General features: G+C 40.3%; 1 long non-coding RNA gene across 2 annotated transcripts; it reads left to right on the top strand.

Annotated features, from left to right (window-relative positions):
• The first annotated feature begins 227 nt into the window (after positions 1-227).
• Positions 228-25,696, top strand: LOC128790846 (uncharacterized). Of its 2 annotated transcripts, XR_008431888.1 has the most exons (5): positions 228-534; positions 12,219-12,307; positions 13,229-13,418; positions 17,563-17,737; positions 25,621-25,696. It is a non-coding gene; the product is annotated as an uncharacterized LOC128790846 (long non-coding RNA). The 2 variants fall into 2 exon arrangements; XR_008431889.1 differs by lacking the exon at positions 12,219-12,307.
• The last annotated feature ends 592 nt before the right edge of the window (positions 25,697-26,288 follow it).

A 26,288-nucleotide genomic window follows, 5' to 3' on the forward strand; every position in this document is an offset into this window, starting at 1 on the left:
GGGCAGCGCGGGGCGCCGGCGGCCGGCAGCGCCGCGCTCCGCCCCGCACCGCCCCGCGCACCGCCCCGCGCCGCCCCTCACGGCTCCGCGCGCCGCCCCGCGGGGCTCCGCGCGCCGCTCGCGCCGCCCGCTCCCCCACCGCACTCCCCACCCCCCCCCCCAGAGCCGCGCGCCGCCTCCCGCACGCGCGCGCCGGAGGCGCGAAGCCGCCTCAAGGGAGGCGCCCCTCAGCCCTCAGCCGCTGCGCCCTCCCGCCCTCGGTGGGTGCTCTCTGAAATTTGAGGGGTTGTTTCGCCTTTCTTTTTTTTTTTTTTCTTTTAATAATCCGCAAAGGCGAGTGAGGCTGAGGGAGGAGGAGTGAGTTAGCAAAAAGAAAAAGATATATATATATTTAAAAAAAAAAAAAAAATTGAAACCCCACAAGCCCGTTTGCCGTGTGAAGCTGCGGGGATGCTGAGGGATGGCGATGCTGAAGGAAGGGGATGCGCCCCGCCCCGGGCTGTGAGCGCGAAGTCGTTGTCCAAAGGTGCCCAGGTAAATTTGGGTTCGGTTAATGATGCCCCACGGAATCGCCGGATGGTTTGTGGTAAACACCAAAGCCCATCCAGTTCCAACCTTCCGCCATGGGCAGGGACACCTTCCAGCAGAACAGGTGGCTCCGAGCGTCGGCCAGCCTGTCCTTGGACAGGGTTTTGTTTTTACGTAATTCTCAGACAATGAAAGTAGGGAATCACGCTACTTTAACAGCACAATGCCATATCCAGTGACCGCTCAATCTTCTCTAAGTGTTCTTTTTTGTCTTGAGGTCTCAGTTCACAGTCGATACTGCCTGTTTAGACTTTATGTGACTTTAGGCAAGAGTATTACCTTGAACTGGCCCCATACCAAAACTACAGTTTATCACATCTTCACACATTTGTTTTCTTTTTTTAAAAAAACAGACCCTTTAATAGGTGAAAGGTGATAAAGCTTCTACATCATCCTCAGATATTAGTTTTCTCCAAAGACAGCCGGGTGCTAATATTGATGGCTGAGACCTTCACATTCCAAGGGTAAAGCCTCAGCTCTTTCACCTTCACGATTATATCCACAGCACAGAACCTAAATACCTTTTATATGAAGCACCATGGCCAGGAGGCTTCCAGGACCAGACAGACCAAGCAATGCTGAAGGACAGAAAAGTACATAACGTAGTATGTCAAATATATCATTATATCTGCTGAACTGGGGGAAGTTCAGTTGCCCAAGAACTGAAGAGCCCAGTCCGGGTCCCAGAGCCGTCTCTGAGGTCAAGGATTGTCAGGACTCACAGAGGGTTGCAGGTTTGCTTGTTGACAGCAAAGAATTTACAGCCAAAGGGGAAAATCCAGTTGGATCAAATTCTGCGTTCATCTACTGCCATTAAAGCCTGTGTAATTCACCTACAGTCAATTAGTATTTATACAGCCATAACTGAGCAGAATTATGGATCCCAGAGTAGAGAGCCTTTGCTAATACAGAAACAGGTCTGAATAAAGATGAAAAAATCTGGCAGTGTCCATGGTCTTGGAAGTCGGTTGCTTTTATAACCAAAATGAAGTCATGCTGAATGTCACACTGGAACATCATTCCACCGGGTTTATGGAAGAGATTGCTCTGTGTCCTGCCTCAAATCCCCCAAGCCACCTATACGGTTCTTAGGCATTAATTGTGGCTTTATTTGAGCAACCTATTGCATTTCAAATACAAAAATCTGTAGATGCTGGAGCAAAGTGAGAAAAATGTGTGAAGGAAAACAAGGGGGAATTCCAAGTTTTAAGGAACTCCGCATTAAATCAGTGACATTTCCCCCGTGCCAGGACTGTCACATGGTATAAAGACACACATATTCACAGCGAACACGCTGTCCCAGCATTCTCAAGATGTGGAACTGTCTTTGCAGATTAGTCTTCTTCTTGTCTTCTCGCAAAATTTTCTGCAAAACTTTCAAGGTCTGCAGGGTTGCAAGTGGTGATGCCTTTCCTCCAAACATTTTCTGTTAATTGGTGTGCTGCCCTTTCGTGCCTCCTCACAAAAGCACCTCGGCTAAAATCCTGCTTTTCAGCCATCTAATTTGCTCTTTTTAATTCTTATTCCATACTTATTTAACAACAGTCCTCTCTACTCTCCGTGAATAATTTCCTTTAATGATACAGTGCCATTTAGTGCCCATTTTAAACATTAGCATTTATGAGAGACTTTAAGGAACTGATTGATCTTGCTTTCAATACTGCTGATCACATATGCACATAAGCTTATTAAAATATTTAAATTATATTTATAATAAAAGTCAGTGGCCCCCTTGTTTACAGGACATAAAATGTCGATATGGAGTATGTGATGTGAATTATGACTTAAAACTCAATTACTGATAAGTAATTCTTTTTTAAATTACCTAAAAATGTAACTTGCTTCAAGATAACACCATGAGGTGAGAATTCTTATAGAAGTCTTATATTTAAAATACAGGCTGCTGAACAAATAAAAGTTGACCTTTGATAAATCATTCCCCTCAGCCTCATTTCCATTAAACATCAATTGCTATGAAGTGTTGAAGGATCCCATTCTCTGATGGAATGGGATGACATCAACAATACAGTAAAAATACATAGAAGTAACTCAACTCTCATCTCTCCTTTCCACATCCAAAAAAAGGCTGCACCAAGAAGTGCATGAAAGTTTTAATGTATAATTCTATGAATATAAAAAAAAGTTTGCTGAAATGTTTGCTGAAATGATCATAATCCAAGGCATATTTATACATGTATTATAATTTAGATGCTTCAAGCCATCACCTGCTGTATGACAGCCTTTTTAGCCTCAGACTTGAGGAAAAAAAAAAGGGAATGGCAATTTTAGCTGGAAGCAGTTTCTGCATTCCCAGCCTCCCTGTTGCTGTTTGAATGCACACAGCTGTGTTCAGATTTCTGTGTGGTGTCTGAATGTCGAGACACACAGGACCAGTGCAGGTACACAGCTCAGGAACCAGTCTGGCTTGTCAAATATTTATTGAAGTCTTCACTCAGTCCCGCTTGAAAAATCCAAATCAGAAGCACTGGGGAGTTACACAGAGAGCAGATACAGTGGAGAGATACAGAAAAGAATCCAGGGAATCTCTTTTCCTTGCTACAGCCAAAAAAAGGAAGTTAATTGCATAGGAGACTAGACTGAAATACTTGTCAGAAGTAAATTCAAAGTTAAAACTGCTGTTAGAGATCTGTTCGCACTTACGGTACTTTATAACTTCTTCCTCATAATCAGAGTTATTAACACTGACAAGTTAAATAAATTAATTCATCAAGCTATAGAATATTATGAAATCTCTTATTTAGATAAATTAAACAAAGTAGAACCAATCATTCATACTTGCTGGTATAATACAACACAGGAATATTAATTATCACCAGAAGGTAATTCTGGCATTAGTCGCTATGAGAACGCCTGGACTGCATCACTGAGACCTGGGTTGTGTTCCTGTTTATTGTGTACCAGCCACAGCCTTCGAGTGGTTGTGTGGGTAGGCAGGGATGGTGGCATCAGAGACTCCCCCAGTGCCCGGTGTGACAGGGGCAGTGGGGACAAAGGTTGCTGGCTGGTGTGCAGCCCTTTGCAGAGCATCACAGTGCCTGGCCTGGTTGCTAGGGGATGGTGCTGGCAGGCAGACCAAAGGCGGTCGGGTGCCCTGCCCCATCCCACCACACAGAGAAAAGTTGCCAGGCAGCAGCTGACACAGGAGCAGAAAGAAGGGAGAAAGTATTTGAGAGGATCGAGAAGAGAAGAAAGACCAAAGATTAAAAACAGAACAAAAAAACCCACCCTATCTGAATTCAGAGAGTTGCATTCCATGCTATCCCTGCTGGAGAAAACATCCCTGAAGGAATTTTTCATTACTGCAGTGCAACATTGGTTTCAATATTAAAGATTTTCTGAGCGTGCATCTCCAACAGCTGCAGGAAAAGTTCTCCATGTGTGAGCTGTAATGTGGATATTTGCATACCAAGTGTCATGGATGGAAATTGCTGCCTGGCATTCCAGATGATTTGGTGTGGCTTTAATGCATAAATTGGGAGGTATTAACAGCCACATAAAAACAGATCAGTGTGAAGACCCTGCCTCACTAGTGCAACAATAAATGAGACACAAAGCAAAACACAAAGTCCTAAACCTGGAAACCATGACCTCGATCTGCACTAAACTCCATCTACCAGCTATTGTAAAAAAATTCTGATTTTTTTTTTTTTCTTGCAAAACTCTTGAGAAGTGGTGCATTCCACACCAGGGGAAATGCAATGAACTGATGCAGCTCTGCTAAAGGGCAGCTCAACGCCAGCTTGTGGTACCCAGACATCTGCTCAGGACAAGTGACATTTTGCAGTTAACTGGACATGCTTTAGTGAAGGCATAAATGGGAAATCTTAATGCTGATTGCAAGGTTTGGTTCTCGTAAAAATAGCCTCATAAAAGTTATTAGAACAGAAAAGAACTCATCACCTTTCAAGTCTGTTTAAAGGGCAATTTTGAGGCACGCACACACAAAAAAAAAAAGTATTTCTTTCAAAAGAAAGTTCCAAATCAATCTATTACCCAATAAATTAAGATGTTTATATAAAGCAGGCCAAATTCCTTACCCACCATCCTGCTGTTCTCAGAGGTGCTGCACTCACATGCAGGGAGAAATGAAATTTATTTCCAATGAATGTAATAGAAACTCCTTGTCCAAAAAAAAAAGTGTTCATAGTCACTGCTTAGAAAAAGTATGAAAAGTTGAAAAAAAGAGAAAAATATCTGGTTCCATCTGTTCCAAACTCTCATGGTAAAATTTGTGACCAGACCATGTGGCATATTAGTCAGTTCAAAGTACTTCTTTTACCAGTTTATCCAAAAATAAATATAGTGCATAGCTCTGAATAACGCAATAAAATTACCTTTGTTTAATATAACGTGATTTTCTGAGACAGTGGATAACTAAAGTTCATCTCCCAAATACCCATGAACATGTGCTTCATCATGAATTTGCTCTACATTTTTTGTCCTGAAGGTCCAGTTACTGAAATTGTTGAGATTTGGACAACTAAGTGCCTCTCCAGTAGGACCAAGGGGTAGCAGAGACAACCAGTCTTACGATTAGTAATTTAGGATTAACTCCATAATTTATGGCATTCACACAACACCTATTCAAAAACCCACATGAAAATTGCCTAAGGAGAGAACTCGTCCTTTTTTTCTTTTTTTTTTTTTTTTTCTTTTTAAATGAGATCTCAATGCAACTTATTTATGAAATTTTCAATTTCATTGTGCAAGTATCGTGAAGTAAAGTGTACACCTTTATCTACCTCTTTTATTTTCCTAAATGTGGCATCAGGAATCTTTCTACTAGGATCTTTCTTAGTGATGGGAAATGATTAAAATAATAATAATGCATAATGCATAATGTCATTGACAGAAGTCATTATCCATTTCCACAATCTCCTGTTATGTTCCCATACCTTACTGCTCTCAAGGATCATATATTTGCCATTTGCCAGAAGCACAGAAGGAATATCTAAAAAAGAAGGGTTTTTTTTTTAAGACTTACACCTGGTGGTGCTGAAATTGGAGATACTTGTGTTGTAAATGGATGCTATTTGACAAATATCAATTGTGCATTCCCAGTTATGCAGCATAAGAAGAAAAGATGATATACCACAGAAATAGGGATGCCTCTTTTAACAAACCTGGGGAGCTCAGGGTTGTTTGGCATGCCCAGGAAACACATAAACCATTTCTCCTTATGCAATAAAATCAACTATAGTTAATGTATTTATTATTAAAAAATTACAGTTGCCACTTTCTGTTGTACATTGGCTCTTCATGCCAAAATGATCCCAGCTTGAATCAAAACAGTGATGATGCTTCACATTTGTATTTTAGGTGATTTTCCTAAGGGAAGAGCCCTCCCTTTCCACTCCAAACATACCTCCACAAAACTCAATTCAGCAGCCTTATAAACTCATAACATTTTCCCTTCTTGATAAATGTTAGGCACTTGCATTACTGAAGGAGCTTGTACGAACGCTTTCCTTCTGGCACAATATTTTTCTACAGAGAAGTGGAATTTTACTATTTGGATGAGGTTTAGCCCCGTGGTTGGTGGTGCATCAGCCCAGGCTCTGTCCCACCCCTACCGCAGTGGCATCAGCGCTGCCTGGCCAGGCATGAGAGCTTCTGTGTGTAACTGTTTGCTATCCAAACTTCCTTTAACTTTCCCTCTAGGAGAAATTAGTGCTATTTACCAGTCTGAGATGTTTGGAAAATTATCCTGCTGACAGCTATTATAGTGACTTTTTACTTTCTTCCTCCAAAATGTATCAGAATGAAAACTTATGAGTCTGCACCACAGCGTTTCAAAGGCTAAACAAGCCTCCCCCCCCCGACTACAAAGCAAATTATTGTGCGACGGCAGCCAGGTGCCAGAGCAGGGTTTTCATTCTGGTTTTGGGCTAAATCTGATTAATCATAAAACAGATCAAATAAAAGAACATCTGGTACAAGATTTTTGCCATCAGATAAAGGCTTTACGGTTGCAGTCCAAATGACTGCTGTGGCAAACAGCCATCACTACAACAGTAGGCAAAATTTTCCTTCATGGCACAAAAAAAAAAAATTTAAAAAAAAAAAAAATCAAAACAATTTGCATAAATTATTGTTTCACTCCATAAAGCTAAAAACAGAGCATGCAAATGTCATTAAAGTTTAAAACAATCCCAAAAACTCGATAGGCAAACAATAATTGTCTCTACTATTGAAACATCTTGTAAAAGGTACCTTGTCTGTAATTTAAAAATGCAGACAAGCTCCACAGTCTGCACGATGCTCTTATGCTTTTAGCATAATCAGGCTCTGAATGTCATTTAAATGCACCTTTTAACATAATTTTGTCTTTCATCGGGGAATAGTGAAGCTGCGACAAAAAAAAATGGTTTAGTTTATTTTCCTCACTTTTGTTCCTTTTATAAAAGGTAATGTGAAAATGTGCCCCAGGGTCTGCCCCATCCCGGTGCAGACGATCTGAGAAGTTTGGGAGGAGCGGGATCTGTTTGCAGTCCTTGAGTGCCCCCCATAGGCTACTGCTCAAATCATCACTTTGAACTAGGCTCAAACCCAAAAATCTTTCAATTTTGGGGGAAAAGGAGCGTAAAATCTTAAAATCGAAGTCGTCCCCCCCCGCAATAAAATTATAGATCACAAAGGAACATTACAGTGGTTTACATAACTGTAGATCCAGTCACTATTTACATTGTATTTTATTTTTTTGAATAATCTGTGTTTAGTTGGGTTAAGGCTTCAGATAATTCTAAACATAATTTATTTCAATGTGGCCATTCAAATTGAAAAAAATAATAGATATAGCATATTTCAAGAAGCATAATAGTTACTTTTCTAATTCAAATTTTTATGGGAATAAAACCTACAAAAGCATACTGTAACTTGAATTTATATAGTTCTCAAAATAATTGATATGAATTCATAAATTCTATTAGAAATTTTAAAAAATTACCAAGCTACTTATGATGAAGACTTAAAAAGTAGGACTTTTAAACTTCTCTCTTTTAAATATTCTCTTTTTTTATAATTGACACTAAAATATGTTGTCCTTTTATCTGTGGTTGATGTTAAAGTTTGTAGGTAAAGAAGCTTCACACATATGACTGTGGCAGGGTCAGATACCCTTGTCACATACCCACCCACCTTTGGAGCATCTCATGTCTGCACAAATGCACTTAAGGAGCATGAAGAAGGAAAGTGGTAGAAGAGGCAAAGGAAACTATTGAGAAAAAAAAATTAACTGGGATATAAAAAAAAAAAGTTTAGTGGGTGCAGTCATTGAATAATATGTTAGAAGGTGATTCAGAATGGAACATAAACTCTCTGAGGGGTTAATTCACCCAGGCTTATCTAGCTAATGCTGTTAGGGAATCACAGCATTTACTCTTATGTCTGCAGATGGAATAACAATGAAACACAGAAATTGCTACATGGAGGAGAGGGAGAGATGAAAATGAGAAACTACAGTGAACGATGGAGAGGGAAAATCCAAATTCAACTTCTAAACAAAGATCACATTCATCTTTATTTATCTCTTCTTTGTAACAGAAGCAGGTAGATCTGTTACCAGTGCAAGTGCACAAATCAGAATAACACGGCTCTGTACATTGAATTTAATCCCTGACCTAAAACTGCAGAGTAACTGCTCCCCTGGAATGACTTTAACTCTCCTGAGTGTGAAGTCCAGCTCATTTGCTGTTACCTTCTCTCGCAGCAGAGACTTTAGCTCACATGTAAGTGCCTGATGCAGTGGGACACTCAGCAGCCTGTTTCTCCTCCCAAGTTCTGCAGTGCACACTGAGTAGGTCTGGAAGAAGTTTCCTTAAAGAAGTTGCTAGACAGATCTTGACTGGTAACAGTTTTACAGTCACTGCTTGAGCTTTTAGAAGGATTCCTCTGAAAAATATGATTCTGATTCAAAATGCTGATTTGCTCCCTTTCCCCTCTCCCTGTCTCCTCTAAAGGATGGGTATCCCCCTCCTCTGGCTAGGACAAATTCTGAATCTTTTTTACTTGGAATGAGGATACAGGTAGTGCTGGTGGGGGGAAAGGAGAAGAGTAGAGAGACAGAAGACCTTTATGTTGAACCAACTCTGTGTTTTGGTGATCCTGGTTAAGATGGGAACTCACTTCAATAACTTGAGCAGCTCTTTCATGGCTGTGTGCTACCTGCCTATCTAAAGGGGGAGCAGAGCAAGCTGTGCACTCATGCAGAAATGAAAGGGCACTGGATGTTAGGTAATATCCAATGACAGTTACATGTGCAAAAATACTTCAAGGGCTTCAACATTTTTTTCAATACAGGCACAGCAGGAAAAGAAAGCAGATGATGTCAAAACACACATGGATGTCTGTGGGTGTGAAGGATCTGGCCTGAGGGACTAAGGCTTCACTTTCAGCTCTAATCATGAGGATATGAACATAAACCTCTTCTTCTCCAGTCCTTTACCCTTGATAGCAACATACAGTTCTCTGCACTTGTAGAAAAATGGGGCTCAGCTCCTCTTCTCCATGTGAGAGGGACACAGTTCAGCATCTGCCTGCTCCTTTTCAAAGGGCTTTCAAGGATTCTGTCATTTAAGTCTGAAAGGAAATTTGCAGCAGGATGAGAGAGGAAATTTCTTCATGGATAAATAGCTAGGTGATTAGAAACAAAGGGTAGTAGTAAATTATTATTATTTTCTCAGTGAAGAAAGTGGAAGTCACTTCAGGAGTCCCCAAGGATATTTCTGCAGCATCACATGCAAGCCAAGAAGACATCTCTTACATTTCTTACATTGGAGTTTATACTTTGTCCTAATACATGCAGAAGCCTTGTGTAAACCAGTAACCTGGTGCCCTTCCTCTGAAAGAGAATGCAGGGGATTGAAGAATGAGGAAATGATACAGGGAGCAACAGAAGACAGAAAGGGAAACCCAAGAAATGTGAAGAAGAGAAAGTCACTGGCAGCTGGGCCAGTTGGGAATTGTGGTCCTGAGGGAAACATTCTCCAGCTGATCTAAAAAAAAAAAAAAAAAGGAAAGCAGAGGCAGGAATGGGAATGAATTATCTGATGGAAAGAGGTGTTAAATACCATTGGTTCACAGGAGGATTATTGAATTAAAGGGTCCTGCAACTTTCAAAATCAGACCTTATTTACCTCTTTTCTGTCTTTTTCTTTGCAGCAGAATACACACCAAAGCTGGCACTTGCCAATACTTTCAGATGATGAAAATAAACTTAAACTAGCAGATTCCTCACATTAACTTGTTCTGAACACTATATTTAAGACGTACAAATGTCTGCAAAAAAACCCCAAAACAAACAAACAAAAAACCCAGACACAAGGGATGGTACTTATGTCTTCTCAAAGTAAACAAAAGTATCTCTGCAAACACATAAACTAAGAGGAAGAAAAAAAAAACATTTAACAATCTCTCATATTAAACACACTTTGATAGAAAGCTTAATTCCTTCTTTCTGAAAAAAAATCTACAAGGGTAATGCTGTAGCAGGACACGTGTCTGGGATTATTTGAAATGAAGGCAGGAAGATCTTGTGGTGTCCTATGGCAATCCATCTGGGGAAAATTTCAAAAATATCCAACACTTACTTTAATATAGTCTGTCCCAAAGGCGAAACTATTTGCTTTTCACAGAGATTTTTATGAGCTACATCTTAAAAGTAATCACTGGCAGAGATAATTTATTGTTAGCCAGGGAGGATATTGAAAGGCAGAAGAGCTATTAATCATCTATGCAGATATGGGTGAGATGCTGGCCCTATGGAAGTCAACAGTAAAATTCCCATTGACATCTGTGAAGCCGGGCTATTACTCTCCGTGCTGGAGGTTTAAGTGTTTGCTCTGTCTATTAGGTCAAGTTTCTCGTTCGCATAATTTTCTGATTTACACAGAGTTACGCCAGGGTCTGACTGAGGGAATAGCTCCAGTTTGCTGAAATGAATGTTTTTCTGCAGGAGGACTGCTTCAATATTTATAATAGGAATTGTTTCTGTGTTACAAGGTACAAGCCTGCTGTAAACATCCGGGTGTAGAGGTACAGTCAGTCGTTGTTCAGAGCTGTGAGGAGACTGTGGCTGAGATTGTGTTGAGTGAGACATTGTCACGCTCTCTTCCTGGCAAGTCCATTGGTGTTTAGTTTTGCTTTCACTGGGAGAAGTTCACAGTGGAGCTGTGAAGTACAACAAACCAACAGCAAGTCCAATAAACAATCTCGGAAATATCTACACTCAAAAAATGTTTTCATACAATTACCAGTGTCCTTCAGCATAATCCATGCCTTTCATGGAAAGTGGGAATATGAGCCCCAAGAGTTAAGTCTGCGTAAAAAAGGGGAAAAAAAAGCCAGAAAAAACACACAGCTTTAAGTAAGGCTCTTCCCTTTTCTGTTGGAGAGGGTGATATGTTTCATAGCAGATCACTTTGTGACATTTTGCCACTTAGATGTCATGATCAACACACTCTCACTCCTGCTCAATATTTAGATTCTTTGTGAAATGTGTTGCCGATGCTTCATAAAGCTCCATCTCCTCTTCAGCTATAAAGGATGTGATCAAGTTATTTCTACCTGCTTGTAGACAAAGTGCTCTGGAGGCATCATTTTTAGTCTCAGCTCATGGGAACAGAAGTGATTAAACAATTGCTGTTTAAAAATAGCATCACACATCACCAGCAGTCCATCGCAGAGTCAGCTGCAAACCAGCAGCAGCAGAGATGTTTGTTTTTACCCTCTTTTGGGCTGTCATGGCAGACAAAATATTCTCTTCCTCCAAATTGATTTGTTCTGAAAGCCCAAGTATATTTGTTTTCCTGAGCAAATCCTTATGATTAATAATAGTAGGTGAGAGTTATTCTGTGTGCTTTATTTTAATGAATAAAACCCAAATCACAGGAAGGTTTGTGCTCAAACAAGGCTGGAACAAAATTCAGTGGGAGATTTTTGCTTTTCATGTGTCTTTTCTTTGGTGTTCAGGATTCAAATCTGTAGCACCATACTCTAAATCCCTATATGGGAAAAGCAGGGTCAGGCCCTAGTGATGGATTAAATCTCACTATCCAGAATATTTGAAATTGCTGTTTTGTTCAGAAGCACAGGGCTCATAAAAGGAACGATAGCCTTATCTACATATTTGTTTTCATGTATATTCAAAACAGGCTGAAAAGCCTGGTCTCTCTTAATTAAATCATGAATAAATATGAGGTTTCCTCCCGTTAAAGCCCAGCCTGCTTCTTGAGCTCAGACTTTCCACACCAGGCAGGGTTGGATCGTGCAGGTTCAGCTGGCTGAACCCTGTTGTCAGCAGCTTGAGTGATACGTTCAGAGTGCACGATCTGGTCTGGCACATAGAGAATGAGATCTATTGAACACGATCCTGGTGCCCCAGAGCCTGAAATTCAGATTCAAAAGATGCACTGGCCTCCTTCCCGAGGCTGTGGGATGTCAGTCCTGGCATTCAGAACAATGATCCCACTTCCTGGGACCCACGTTCCTTATTTCCACCTCATAGATGAGCATATGCTCCTCTCTAAGGAGTCAGGCAGCACAAGGTGAAACCCCCAAGCTGGAGACTCATCTCAGCTTCCTAAAAATACAGCCCTACCTTTATTCTCTAGGGGAGCGAGCACATGGAGCAGCCAGGAAGCTGGGAGAGCAGATCTGGACCAGCAACCAAACTCAGCAGGAGCACACCCAGATCTCAGAGGTTTTGGCAGGCATTGTTCTCCCCACCCTTACGTCCCACTCATGAGCTGCCTTCTGTTCTTCTGTCATCCTGTGGCTGGCCACCCATCCATCTCCAGTTTGGGAGGGGAAGATATCCTGGGTGTGGAGCACATGCTGCTGTTCCCTGCACAGTGCAGAAGGAAGCCAGCAGCAGCAGAGGTGGGTGGTGGATGGCACAGGAAGGAGCGGGAGGATTGTCCAGGCCATGTGATCAGTGGCATCAGATGAAAGGCACCCAGAAAGGCATCAGATGCAAAAAGCATCTTAATTATGGCAATTCAAGACAGAAGTAAAATTGCCTTCCTAATTTTGGAGAGCGCTGATAGGAAACACCCACTCTGCTAAGGCTGGAGCACAGATGGAGCCAGACTGCCAGCGATAAGGTCATTCAAGGGGCAACGTGGAAAGGGCAATGCCTTTGGGGCAAGGTCCTGCTCTTTCACTGGATGTTGGTTTTCTGCTGAAACTGTCAGGCATTGCCTTTCATTGCCCCAGTTTACTAATTCCTTCAGGAGAAGAGCTAGTGAAAAGTATGCTTTTCTGGATCAAATATTTCCCATTTGTCCAAGCTTTTCCAAAGAGCAGCTGATTTCAGTGCCTGTGTGGCTCTGTGAAAAGGCTGTGACAGTTTGTTCCTCTGGCTTTTCCATGCAATGCACAAAAACCTTGCCCACTTCCCCAGATATCCATATCCCCAGAAGTACATCACAAGCCAATATTCATGTAGACTTCCAGAACACTGTAATATCCTTAGAGGCGAGGGAGATTCCCAAGGGAGATGACTAACCCTGATTTTTTAATCAAAAAGCAGAGGGTTGTAATGCAAACAGAGATTCAGATGCCATTTTCTCATCCCATTCCTCTGTGTGTTAACCCTCAGTAACACCTGATCTGCCCACAGACTGTGGAAAGAAGGGCTGGCTGTGTCCTGCTTGCACTGCCCTCAGCTATGGAAGACAATACTCGTTCCACTGGATGGCAGGGAGAGGATTCTGAGCCTGCAGGAGCCCACAACGGCCAGCACCTGAGCAAGGGACCTGGACAGACTGAAGAAGACATGATGGCAACCTGAAGAAAAAGACTGAATCAGGGTAGGAGCTGCCTTTTGAAGTGCATTGAACACACAATGCATGAGGACTAGTTATAATTCTGAAGCCAGACCATAAAAAGCCATGCTCTGCCACTTGCTATATCAATTTGGGGCACCCTAAAATGTGCTGGGGAATCAGTGTGCATATGGTGAAATGTGAGCATGCAACCATGCAAGTGCATTTTTGGTAGAAATGGAGTCAGGGAGTGGGGAACCAACTAAACATAATTTTATGCTACACTGAAATACTCAACACAGGAAAATTGAGGTCATAGTTTTTTGTGTGCATTTGTCAAGTCCAGGCCAGATTTAAGGCTCCAATTTTGAGTTATCTTTCTCCCTCACTGTTCCTATGTTAGAAATCTCACACAAATATTGTAACAAGTTGTGTAATGGCCTTATTTTTCTGTGGACAGAATCACTTTGATGCTTTGAACTCCATCTCCTACCCGCATCTTCTTATCAGGTGGATCTCCACCCTCTCAGATGCTTCTACATTAAGTTGCATCTCTTGGGCCAATTCAGGACACTCGCTGTCGGCAGCACAGTACACAAATTTCAAATTAGCTTTCAAAGTAATCAACAATTTATCATTTATTTATATGTCCTTTTTACATCTATCTTAACATTTAAGCATTAAGATAAAAAATAGTCTTTGAGTTGACTATTGCATTTCACTCTGCATAATTGGATGTATGAATCCTCTTTTGTTTGATATACAAAACTCTTGTGGTGGGGTGTAATTCAGCTAACATTTCTGCTTTTAGTACATCTTTTTTCCTGAATTTCACAAAAAAGAGTGGAAAGAAAGTAGATGTGTGTCACACAGAGCTTTTTACATTATGGAATTCATAACCCTCATAGGACAATAACATAAATGATGCATCATTGAGTTCTGCATTGTCTGAGACACATACCTGACACTGACAGAGAAGGAGCTTTTCTGAGTAATCCTTTCACACCATCAGCCTTGGAGGGGCTCTGCTGCCCTGGGCAAAACTCCACCCTCACGAGTCACCCGTACAAAGGAGTCCTGAATGTTTTGCAAGAGTCACTCTCAAGACTTTAGCGTTCAGCCTTTTTCTGTCACTCATGTAACATCTGCTTTTCAGAAGCAAGGCTGCTGCCGTAGCTATTTTTTTCTGAAAAAGGAAAAAACCTTTAGTTCTGTGCTTTGTTACTGGAGGGGGTTGTTTGTTTGTTTGTTTGTTTTAAACAAAACTCTTCCTGTTCACACCCCATTTCCCATTCTTGCTCCCATCCTGGCTCCTAAAGGCCCAGCAGAGGCTGGCAGAGCCCTTGCTACTATGGAAGGAAAAGGCAAAGACTTGCCACCTTGCAGAAATCAGTCCACCTGAAAATGTCAGGCCATCAAAACTGCTCCTTGTCAGCTGCAGCAGGAATCATGAGCTGCTCAGCTACACAACAGAGCAAAAGTGAAACAAGTAAGAGTGATTTGTTGTATGTCTTGGTGGCTGTTGCTTGACAATGGAGGAATTTTATTAAATTCAGAAACTTTGAAGTTAGAAGGTATCTGGAGAGAAAATAAAACCTTGACCCTTTTACAGGTTAAAAAAAAAGAAGGAAAAGGAGATCTTGGAGAACAATATCTAAAACAAACAGCTTGGAATACTGGGTATTAAGGACTTATTTGGTGATGGAGAGGAAAACTTACTAGATATGAGTTCCAGTAATAGCTTTCTATAGCAACCACAGAAATATGAGATCTGGACAAAAGGGGAGAGAGAGAGAGAGATTCCTTTTGCCTCTGCTGATGAAGACAACAATTTTTCCTTGAGCGTGTCTGGAGAAATATATAAAAAGCCTTTATTCACCACATGCTCAACACAGGAATATGAGAATACCTTATAATGTGATGTGTAGCTGCCTTGTTCTCTCCCAATATTCTTATCTATCCCATCTATTGATAGTAGTGAGAAAAAGATTATTTTCATTTTAAACTTTACTTCTTTGAACAAATATTTGCTTACTGAGTGGGATTAGCATTTTATTAAGAAGCCAGGGCACACCTGTACAATCATATACTAAAGGCCTTAGATGAGAAGATTAAAATGTTCACTAATTTCAAAATAGAATTTGCATGTTCTGGCCCTTAAATTGCAAAGCTATAGGCATAGCTATGGCAATTATATGCTTTTTACTTACCAAGCTAAACAATTAAGGATGCAAAAAAGTCAACCTAAAGAGAAAAAATTGATCTCAAAGCTTACCTGAATTACAGGAAAAGTGTTTCTGCTTCAAGTCTAAAGATATTTAAATTATAGCTGTGTTTTGAAATTTCTTTTATAGTCAGAAATAAACTGATTTATTTTTGGTTACTTACAGACAAAACCTACTTAATTTGGCACTAATGATTATTCGTTACCTTATGCTTCCTTTCAACCATATTTTAAATTGCAGTGAAATTATTATAAGTTATGAACATGAAGATGAAAAAAGGAAATCCTGAATCCCAAACCTGAGTCTGATGCTTGTTAAATGCTTTGCACTGGTTGTTTATTGCTCAGACACACACGATTTCTGTTGATCCTCTGCTGCTGTGGAAGGATCCTGTTTGGTTCTGCTGGCCTCTTCACCTTAGCATCTATATTTATACTTCCCTCTTACACCTTTAGCCCAATCCTTGCTCAAGCCTAGGAGAAAAAGAGTTTGCAGCCCTAAAAGGTTTGCTGCTACCTTACCCAGTCCTGTCTGGCACGACCTTGTGTAAATTCTTGTATTCCATATTTATGGCATGGTTCCCCTCTTCCTCAGGTCTTGAGGTGCCGCTAGGAATAGATGTGAATCCTGACAGTAAAAATGAACAACATGAAAGAACAAGACTTGCTCTCTTCCCCCCACTCCATCTGAGTCTCTGTTCTAGCCAGCAGCACCAAGGGCTTTTCTTTCCCGTTGTAAATGAACCTGTCTCGGCTGAAAGGCGGCATTATGTAAGATTTATATGTTGCAATTATGAAGTATTATTTTTAGATGTTTCTCTGGCGTTACAACATTTCAGCCAAAAACCGAAAGTTGCATAAAAGAGCACTTGAAGTGTAAACTTTGAAATGCAGTTTTAATAGTGCCCTAAGCTTGGCAGCAAGACAATATTGCACCAGTCCTGTACCAGGAAGAGCAATAAACTCCCTAAAGGCTCTGGGTGGGGAACATCAGTCAGGAAGCACCTAAATATTAATGCCAGTTTGCATTCAGGAATGCCAAGGACATCCCATTCATAATGGGATGGCTCAAGCCAAAGATTCAATCCTGAAAAATAGTCTTTAATCCACACTCCAGTATTGGGGGCATCAGGATATATGCCCAAACTGCCTTGGTAGGTTTATTTTGACCTGATGAACCAAGAATTACTAGGTCTAATACTGGGTTGTGGTCAATGTAAACATAATGAATCAGAAGTATATTGAGAAAAGCAAATTACTTGCAGAAAAATGGCAACTTTGTTGCCCTATATCACTTCTTCCCTAAAGGTTCCCCGTTCCTACAAAAAAAATATTGAGAAAGAGGAGGGGGGAAAAAAAAATCACTGTTAGTCCAAACTAGAACTCCTCAGACTTTTATCCAGTTTGTTTTGTGCTGCAGAATGTTCTCAGGTATCAGTGATGCCATTCGTGCAGAAGTAATAGACTTACCTTACAGTACCCATCACTTTGTGAGGAAAACATGCCTCTCAGACATTTCAAAATTATGTCTTTTTAATTTTTTTTTTTCCTGTAACGGTTGTGTCCTTCTGTTTTACGTCTGATAACGCTCTGTTAATCAGAGTTATCTCCATGTATCTGATAACTATTTATAGTATAAAGGGAGCAACACTTAGAGCTAGAGCTCCTTTCTACCAACCAAGAGCCCTAAATTTTTAAACACAGAAAATCCTGCTCCTCCCCACTTCTGGTCCTCTGGCAAGTAGAAATGGGAAAACTGGAAGGTGTGCCTCCAGCCTGGCACCCAGAGGCACAAGAATAGAGGAGTTCATGTCTCCTTAGAGTGCTTCATACTTCTGAGGCATTCAACTTTTAGTCCAAGTTCCTAATTCCTACATCTTTGTGTTCTGCTATTCCTGACCATATTTTAAATCTAGACTGAGGTGACTTGTGGCTGTTTGGTGAGATGTGTTTGCATTTCCACAGACCTGCTGCTGAGCCATCCTCCCTCACCATCTCAGGCAGACAGGCCTTGGCACCCTAGCAGCACTCAAGCACTCCCAGGTCTCGTGTGTTTGCATGTGAAACCAACTTCTCTGAAATTCATCCTGCTCCTACATAATGGCTGTTCTGCCTACTGCAGGATAAAATTAACTTCAAGGTGAGAGATTAAACTGTGTGCATCATCACAAAAAGAACTCACCCCAAAGTTGCCAGCAGAAATGTATTGCAAAAGATCATGCTGCAGGAAAATTGGTTCCATCCCATTTCTGATCCAATCTCATGTTGATTCATGTAGCTCAAATTCGTTTAAAGGAATGAGATAATATTGTGCCAGTGATATGCGGTCACGATTCAACTTACACCTCTGTCTTCTGTTCATTACAAGAACCTGAAAATATTTGCAAATTAATCATTAACATGGATTCAATTTTATTGATTTATATTAAATTTATGCAAAGTCTTGTTACTTACAGATTTTGTCCATTCATAGCCTCATGGTCCTTACAGATGTTGTTCATTCATAGCGACACTAAATTCATGTAAGTCTGAATTTCAGGGCGGGACAAAAACTAAAAGATATTATTGCTTAGAACAATGTTAAATTTAGAAGTAGGAAAAAGGAACCCATAATCATTGCAAATATTTTTAGTACTTTCCTGGACAGGATGAGTGTGTGGAAATAAAGAAAATAGGTTTGGTACTGGTGATTTTGAGAAGACACATCTTTAGTTTTATAGAGGTATAAGACTCTACTGAGCAGTATCAAATATAGCTCCCTACATAAAGTGTTGTTAGTTTGCCTTGTCAGTCTGCTGATGCTCCTGAGCTGCTGAGCTTGGCATGGAGGGGAGCTGTGGGTGTCTTGCTGGAGTAACAGAGCCATAAGTGAATATGCTCACAGTTTTAAAGTGATCATTTTTTATTCCCTTTCTCTTTAAAGCTCTCACTGGAAAGATTTTATGTTTCTTTGTACTTTTTCAAAGCTGACTATTAGGACAATAGGGGGTTTAAATCAGCTCCATCCTTCTCTTGCTGCCCTTTTCTCTCTAGTTCATCCTGTTTGTTAAGCAAAGATTTCAGGATATTTTCTTTACCTCTCTTTCTGTTTGTAATGATTTTAGAATAAACTCCAAATCAGAATAGTCTTACTAGATAAGTCAATAAATATCTAGTAAGCAATATCTAATTTAATCCACAATGCAATGGACCTTTAGATTTACATTAAATTTATTCATGATAACCAGTCATCTCCTGTAAAACTCACCAAGATTTGAAATGGAACACTGGGTTATTTTACTTATTTTTTCTTAAAAAGTTTTAGCAGTAGTAAAAATCCAAACCCAAGACAATAATTTGATTTGAGCCATTATGAACACACAGAGATGGTTTCCTTACTTTTGAATTTAAAAGACTTTCTATTTTTACCTCAAAATATAATTCACATAATTTAGGAGTTATTATAAAATCAGTGGTTAATAGATTTTTATTTTTCATTTATTTAGTGTGAAATAGAGGGCTGTGGGCTAAGCCCATTAATCCAAGATAGTTGCTATATGAAAACTACAAATATTCTGAAGTTTCCAAAACAAACAACCCCGAACTTAAAAATTAACTTAAAAACTCAGAAATCAGCCTGAGGGAAGCTCAAGGAAATGAATAAAAATATCCAGAAAGAATTAGAATCAACACTGGAGAGAGAGAGTAATTGGGTTGACTTCAGGTAGATGAATTCACACACTGAAAGTTGATGATCTTAGGAGTTGAGATTTGGGGTTTTTTAAAGACTTGTCTTCATCCTCATTCTTGCCCTTTCTAGAGGAATCCACAAATGTGTGTATTTCTACCTGCTTTTCCTCATTGCCACGATATCAACATATGCAGGTATGCACATATGTGTGTATACCTACTATACATTTCCAAATTTATATGGAAAGACCTTCTTTTAAATGAAATCCACCCCAAGCCAGCCAGGAAAATAATTACTGCCCGAGGTAGGCAGGCTGCAGTGCTCATCTGTGATACTGTCCTGGAAATTGTGTGACACAGGAGCTAAAACTTCCACTTCAAATGTGGTCCTAAGGCTTCCTTCTTCACCATCAAAAAGTAAGTTGTGCTATTCTGCCTTTTTAGTAGGGGAAAAACCTGTAATGGTGTAGTGTGGCTGAATTCTGAGCATTTAGCTCAAGATAACACAAAAATAATTTCACTTACTTCAATGAAATAATTTCACATCTAAACCGGAGTAACTGAAAATTTTCATTTGAACTCCAACTTCTTTCCTAACTGAATTGTTCAAGGAGATCCCATATTCTCACCCAGCATGATGCAGAGAAATCTTTTTTCCCCACTTTGAAAAAATAAAACCTTCCCTTGCTGTATTAACCACCTAGATATTCATATGGTCAGCACAAATTACAGGGATGACGCTGCCAAAAGGAGATGTTTCTGCAGTCAGCAATCTTTCCTCCTCAGATGTCAGTGGACATATCAAGAAAGTAAACAAAATTAGAAATTAGGCTGAGAAGAAAAACAGCTGCAAACACCTCCAGTTTGGTGCTTCCAGTACACTAAGAAGTCACTTTCCCATGAAACTTTCTGGGCTATTTGTGCAGTTTCTTCAGGATCAGAGAACCTGACACTTTATATATATGTATATATGTATATGTATTGATAGAAGCATATACAGATATGTACAGCTTATGGTCCTCAGGCAGCCAGTGCTCTGCAGAAAAACACACCAGCACAGCCTTAAAAAAGAAATGAGATCCCAATTTGGCCCAAGGAATGTGAGGAGTCAGATACAGAAGTGAGACTTGTATCTTGATTTTGTTAGTGCTGCACAGCTCTTCCAGAAAGAAATGAGGGGGGGGCACTCTGCAAGACATCTGGAAAGCTGAAAGGAGGCAGGGAAAAGGCAATGTTAAGAAAACTGAGCTGAAATTTATCCTTTGCTATTAAACAGGATGTTTCTTTCCCGGACTGGCTTATGGAGTCACAACTAATGGTTTGCACTCCTGGATTTCCTGGATGAAATAGATTCAGTGGAAGTCTCCATGTGTACTCCCATCCATTCTTATTACTGCTTTCCTCCAGGTTCTTCCATGCAGCAATATCCTGCCCGTGCAGGCTGACGCAGCTTGGCCTCTGCATTGCTCCAGGAGCTCTCAGAATGATTATGAGCCGGTATTTCCACCCCTAAGGTCTGGGAGAGTCAGGGTGCTTATCAGCTTAAATGATGCGACAATTGCAAAAGAACAAAAAAGAACCATCCAGTCTCCACCTTTGAACCAGAAATACCTCTTAAAAGCATTCTGGTTGCTGGTAAAAGTACAATATCTACTTTAATTTATTCTTGCAGATGTTTTGAATTGTGTAGTGGAATATTTAATAGTATCCCTGCCCATAATAGTAGAATGAAAGGCAAATAAAATACTTGACTATTTTTCTACTGCAATTTTTACTCCTGGAGAGGTTACAGTATCAGCAAATCATCTCAACGTTATGGTCTCACCTGCAATTATGCCTTCAATTTGGGTTATTTTGTAGAACATATAACACTAATAAAGGGATATACTGAGCACAAACATAAACTGTAAAAAAAAAGAAACCTTGAGATAATTTTGATTTTATATTACAGGCAGTAATAATGGTTTAACTTCTGCAGAAATGAAGAAAAATGAAGCAGTAAATAAATCCTAAGTGCTGTATATTACTTACCAGGAGGTAAACTCTGAGAGCGTATCAACTTTCTTAGTGTAAGAGAAATAAAACATTCAATAAAACTGAAAACTCTCTCCTTTCAAACATACAAGAAAATGTAAAATTATACATCTCCTCTCCCAACCTTCTTCTCCCACTATTGACCCCTGGAACTCGAGATTAGTGACTGTTGAGGCTCTAAAGAGAAGAGTAGGGTTTTTTTTTTGCATAGTAAGATCATCGCTGACAAATGTACAGTGAAAACTTCCTAAAATGCTCACGCTTCATGGAATTAGCCAGTCACATAGTGGAATAAGGAAAACACTCTCTTGCTGTCCCTACTGAGATGGTCTTGTGTCTTTCTTGTAAGTGCTTGAGAGAAGAAAACTATTGTGCTTTGATCATACCAAGGTCCATAAGTGACATTACCTCTCCCAAAAAATAAAAAAACTGATTTTGACTTTTTTTTGCTTCAAAAGTAGTTAGAAACATTGCAGAGAGTCCCTCAGCCCCTGTGAATGTGAATAATTTCATATTTCATAGAATTCAGGTCTTCTGGTCCAAAAAATCTTTTCTCCTAGGTTTTTCCTCTAGCCCTGTTTCTCACTGGAGTCATCATTGTTATCTTTGCAGATGGGAGGAAAACCATAAATGAAGAGGAAGTGATGTGTAGTTTTGAGTGAGTGAGGTCTGGACACTGCACTGATACAGGCTTTGGCTCCCACATGGATAGCTAGATCATTCACTGCTCTTCAAAATACATTGTGCTCTATTCCTTAATCCCATGTGAAATCATGCCCAGGTGAAATAGTTCTCCATCTACTTGCTGGTTTTGCTGTCAAACCTAATGTGTGCTGTGAGCATCCTATAAATAATTCCAAAAGGCAGGGCAGGGAGGAGGACTGTGCATGTTGTAGTTAAACAGAACTTGGGTCATTTAGAGGTTTCCCTGTTTTCCCGTGCTGTTGGTTGTAGTAGGTCCATGTGACGTGATACAGACACTGGGGTACACCAGGTCCTGTCAGCCTCAGAAATGTCATGTCAGTATTCATCCCACCTGAGTGGAGAATAATTTGCTGATGTTGTGCACTGAGCTGTTGGGTCTCTGGTGCCACAATGACCTTGGCATGGCGTTTTCCTGACGTAGAGGGAACAGGATCAATGGCAGCTTTGGGTTACAGGCTCCTCTCCATCCTCCTGCCACTTGTGCACAGCAGGGCAGATGCAGGAACGTCTTCAGGAACACATAAATCTCTCACAGTGAGTACCCAGGGGCAGTCCCCTTCCCTGGAGAGGGCTGCACGTAATTTATTTTCATTCACGCTCTTTTCCTTTCGTACTAGCAGATAAGTAATCTTCCTCTTCTCAAATACATCCTTAATTATAGCAGACAGAAGATTATTTACCACATTGAAATTTCTTTCAGATCCATTAGTTTGCTCAATGTACAGCTAACCATGGCATTATTTTCTTTTGACAGTGTTCTTGCAAAAGAGTTTTCTAATACACAACAGCAACGCATTGGTCTAACAATGCTCAAAACACAGCATCCACACTGGCTGTATTTTAAAGGGTTAGGGAGGCATAATAATAATATCCCTTGGATTTGCACAGTCTACCCCCTAGGACCATCAGAAGGCTTTATTAAGAGGAATTGATACAATAATCTTGGAAAGCACTTTTGAAATGGGAAGTATATTAACTTTATTAGCATATAACAGAACTATATAATAGATCAAGTCATTAACTGGAATATTGCTATAGACTGAAGAAAGAATGTGATTTAAAATTTTAAGAAATCTATTATTTTTACTTTTACTATTATTTTAATAGCTAAATGCCTGTTATAAAATGTGCCCTGAAATAATCCATCCAAAGTGGACACCTTCAGCACCATCAGCTGGTTACTTTCATGTATTTCCTTGCTCTTAATAATATCCTTGATGGTTACCAAAAGAAAAAAAAATTCCATTAACTTTCTTCATGTAAAAAAAATGCTTTTCACATCATTCCCCAAAGTGGGGGTTTCAAGTCAGAGACTGAGAGAGTTCACACCTCTCCATGTGAAGCAACAAAAGGTGGATAGAGTGGCCAAAGGCAGCTGCCCAGGCAGCGCTCAGAGGCAAATGGAGACCATTTCAAAGGGCTGGAGCAGAGCAGAGGAAGAGGAGGAGGAGTGGGAGAGGAGTGTCAGCACTTGGCCTTTGCTGGGCCATGTCATAAGGTGAATAAAGGATTGGGAATGCTCCTTAGGGTCTGTGCCACAGTGCCTACAGCCAGTCTCAGCCAAAACCTGGCAATCAGATTGCTGGGCTTTTTAATCCCATTTATATTTTCAAGACAACTTCTTTGCAGGGGATCTCTTTCCTCTCTACAACTACCTGGAAAAGAGTTTGTAGTGAGGGAGGGGGTCAGTCTCCTTTGCATTATCTAAAAGAAAAGGATGAGAGGAAAAGAGGAAATGGCCTTAAGATGTGCCAGGGGATGTCCAGATTAGATATTGCAAATAAATATTACAAATTAAAACTTCACTGAAAGAGTGTCTAGGCCAGTGGTGGAGTTGCTGTCTCTGGCAATGTTCCAGAGGTGTCTGGATGTGGCATTTAGGGATATGGTTTAGGGATATTTACGTTGGAGCTAGGCTGATTACGGGACAAGATGACCTTGAAAGCCTCTTCAAACCTTGATGATTCTGTGACTCTGTATGTGTTAAAAATTGAAAACTGATAAAAAATTTTAAAAATCCTGTTAAAAACTCAAAAAAATCCCTGAACGCAGCAATAAGACCCCCTCAGGTGATACTCTTTAAATTGACAAAAAGAAAGCTGAAACAACTTTTTCCACCCCCAGAACTTATTCTCCAAGCAGGGCTCTTTTCTGGTGCCCCCAGGCATCTTGCACAATTATTCCCTGGCCTTGGGAGATCATTCAGTTCTTTTTGCAAAACCCCTCAGGAGTGCTGAGCTGTTCCCTGAGGAGAAGCCATACAAGGAGTTTATCTGTTTCCCCTTCCAGCTGGGCTGTGGGAGCACCCCTCTGCATTTCTCAGAGCAATTCCCTCCATCCCATCTCCTTGCCATCAGCAGAGGTTTTGCTGCCTGGGAAAGGAGGATTATTCTCTCTGGGAAGTGCAGCCAGCATCCTCAGAGAGAGAGCACATCCCTGACAGCGTGTGATGATGTGCTGCAGTGCAAGGCTTTTCCTACTATCAGCACTGACTCTCTCTCATCACTACTTGGTTTGTTTTATTTTTTCCTTTCAAATGCTGGATTTGCTTCAATAAATTAGAATAATTTTTTTTTTTCTTAAACCTAACAGCAAGCATCTATTCTTCAACACCACTTTTGATCTTGCATGTAGAAGTAGTTCAGGTGATAGATTAGTTACTGGGGCAGTGAAATGAATGAAATCTCTGCTGTTTAGTCTCATGATAACAGGGATATGGCCAAAGGGGAAGTGGAGTCTGAATGGAAAAACAGAGCATCATGCAGTTACAGTAGCAATTGTGTTACATATTGATTTGGAATCCATTGTTTCTTTAGATCCCCACACGCATCGAATTCTCTTCCAGCTCTTACTCCAGGGTCTGGGATTTAATGAGCATCTCAGATGAATGCTTCATTCCTGCTTCTCACAAACACTATTTCAGACTTTGAAATCTCAGGGATATTCTTGCAGTGTCTTACCTTCAGCTAAGTCTTTCAAGCTGCTCTGTGTAGCCATCATGACTAGTGGCAGAACATTTGAAAACCACAGCCTGAGACTCTAGAAGATGAATTCAGAGTGAAGAACAGTTTGCCATGCAAATTCTAGAGCATGGCTAGGCTTTGCAGGATTCTATTCAATGGTTTTGTTTGCAGCTTCTTGCAGTTATTAGGGAGACTTTTGTGAGCTGTGTCTCAGGCCTGTGTATATTAGCTACCTGTATGAATGGCCAAACTCATGTTAGTAATAGATACCCTCATCATTTGCAGTGTTTTATAATTATTGACTCATTGGTTAAGTTAAATCTAAATCTAAACTTACTTTTTCTAACATCTTAATTGAAGAATTAAAAAAAAAAAGGAATATCTAATTGAAGCAACAGCTGCTTTTAAAGAATAATTTTCAGGAAAGGTTTTTAAAAAAATGCACTCATGTTATATCTGACTTTTGATTTTTCTTATTTTTCAAAATATAGCTTCCTTTTCAAACTTGTCTTTCTTTGATAAACCTAGAGCACTACTGTTAACAGACGTTCTGAATCAACATATCTGTCACAGATTTTTTTTTTTTTACATGAAGCAAATAAATTAAAGATCACAACGAGTATTGGAATAATAAAACACCTTTCTTTTGCAGGAGGGAATGACCTCGCTTGCCACTCTGCTTTGTAGGAGCGATGTGCCAGCAATGCTAATAAAGTGTTATCAATTCATGTGCTTTCTCAGTTAAATAATGGTGACTTTGAGAAGTGGCACATGTTAAACCGTGTGGTCCTGTGTGGGGCATGACACACAGACACACAGAACGTTGTGTGATGCAGAGTTTTGCCTGCTCCATGCAGGATTGGCCTGGCAGTGGGATGAAGGTGCTGCTGGGGTCGTGGCTCTGTGTGGATGATGCTGCAGCTTTCTCCAGGACACGCTTCCTGTGGCAGAAAAGGATTGAAATATTGTGTTATGATTCATGAAAAGAAAGCTCCTGCCCATCATCACTGAGGTAAAATAACATGTGGCTGTAAAACATGCATGAGCAAGAGTTCAACATGTGAACTCCTGGCAGGGGAGCAGGGGCAGGTTTCAGTGGGAGCTGGCAGATTTGGGCTCCCAGTTACCAGTCCACATTAGGTTGTCTTTGCTCCTGTTGCTACCAGTGACTGTTAAAATAGAGTTAACCTGGATGCATCTTCTTTGCTGAAATTCTAATTTAGCTTTTCTCTGTAAACACCCATTTAGTATCTGTATCTCGTTCCCACCTTTGTAAAGTAAAATAATAATATTCTCCTGCCTCATATGGTGTAATGAAGT

This window comes from Vidua chalybeata, chromosome 7 (assembly GCF_026979565.1).
Source record: "Vidua chalybeata isolate OUT-0048 chromosome 7, bVidCha1 merged haplotype, whole genome shotgun sequence".
NCBI classification, from domain to species: Eukaryota; Metazoa; Chordata; class Aves; order Passeriformes; family Viduidae; genus Vidua; species Vidua chalybeata.